Here is a 1,491-nt window from a genome sequence, read left to right as displayed (position 1 = left end):
ATATGGTGAGCAAACAAAAGAAAGCTTTATTTTTAAACCTTAAATATAGGGTCAAAATGCGAATCAAAAGCTGGAGTATAAGATTCTTATTTAAGGGAAGTAAGGAGGTATTTATAAAGTCCGTATTACAAGCCATTCCTACATATGCTATGATGTGTTTCCTTTTACCAAAATCCTTTTGTGGGGAATTAGAATGTTTAATAACTAGATTTTGGTGGCAGAAGGGGTATGGACAAAAGAGAATGCATTGGTGTGCTTGGGAGCAAATGTGTCAACTTAAAGAAGAATGGGGTATGGGCTTTCGAAGTATGGGCAAATTTAATATTGCTTTGTTAACAAAGCAGGGCTGGAGGCTTATAATTTTTTTGAATTCTTTACTTGTGTGCGTCCTTAAAGCTAAGTACTTTCCCAATTCTGATTTTGTTAATGTAAATTTAGGAAATATGCCATCTTACACTTGGAAAAGTATTTGGGCTTCGAAGGGAGTATTATGTGAAGGGCTAGGTTGGAGAGTGAGGTCGAGTAAAAATATTTTCATTAACAAGAATGCGTTGATCCCAGGGGCAGATGATTACAAATTGTCAAATATTGTTCAAAGTTTGCATAATTGTAAAGTTGCAGAGTTAATAGATGCAAACAATAAAAATTGGAAAAGGGAGTTAATAGTGAATATCTTCCCGGCAGTGAATGCGAAAAGAATTCTCTGAATTCCCTTAGCGATGACTGAGGTCGATGAAATGCTGGTATGGCGGGGGGAACCCTCAGGAGAGTTCTCAGTGCGTAGTGTCTACAAACTATTACAAAACTTTCCAGGTAGTCCTAATGCTTATGCTTTACAGAGAAACTATAGGAACTTTTGCAAACAATCGTGAAGCATCAACTTACCTTCTAAGCTATTGGTTACAATGTGGATAATTTCATGGCATTACACCCCTAATCTAGTTAATTTGCATAAGATGAAACTGATGGCTAATGCATCTTGTCCACGATGAAATTAAGCAGCGGAGTCTATGGATCATATATTTCGAGGCTGTTCTGTTTCAATCGAGGTTTGGTCAATTTTTGGTGTTGCGCATTTTCTGAATAGATTGGAGTTAGATTTCTTTAATTGGCTCACCTGGATTTTTGAAGTATGTGCAATCAAGCAGAGGCGTTCGGTGGGAGTTGTGCTGTGGGCTATCTGGGGGGACAGAAATGCAAATAGTTTAGCACATGTTTTAGCCAAAGAATCATTCAAAAGAAATGAATCACTGTACTTGATGGGGAATGTTCCAGAGTATGCGGAGCAACTGTTGGCGTCGGAGCGTCCGAGAAAACCAGATTGAGACTTTGGTGGATGAAGGTAGCAAAAAGGATAGTCACAGAATAAATGAAAAGTTTTGTTTAGAGAGACTCTTTAATCATTACAACCATCTGCAGAAACAATGAATGAAGCATTGGAACGGGTGTGAAATGGCATCTGATTGGGCACAATGTAGGTGAGTTTCTAGA

The 1,491-nt window shown here is 38.1% G+C and overlaps 1 long non-coding RNA gene across 1 annotated transcript; it reads right to left on the bottom strand.

Moving 5' to 3' along the window:
* Positions 1-655: 655 nt before the first annotated feature.
* On the bottom strand, positions 656-1,459 carry LOC105770689 (uncharacterized). The gene is made up of 2 exons (XR_008196413.1): positions 1,257-1,459; positions 656-1,180 (listed from the first exon to the last, which is right to left on the bottom strand). It is a non-coding gene; the product is annotated as an uncharacterized LOC105770689 (long non-coding RNA).
* Positions 1,460-1,491: the final 32 nt, after the last annotated feature.

The sequence above is a fragment of the Gossypium raimondii genome, chromosome 5 (assembly GCF_025698545.1).
Source record: "Gossypium raimondii isolate GPD5lz chromosome 5, ASM2569854v1, whole genome shotgun sequence".
Lineage (NCBI taxonomy): Eukaryota > Viridiplantae > Streptophyta > Magnoliopsida > Malvales > Malvaceae > Gossypium > Gossypium raimondii.
Note: the sequence above shows the minus strand (reverse complement) of the source record. Positions and strands in the feature narration are given on the sequence as shown.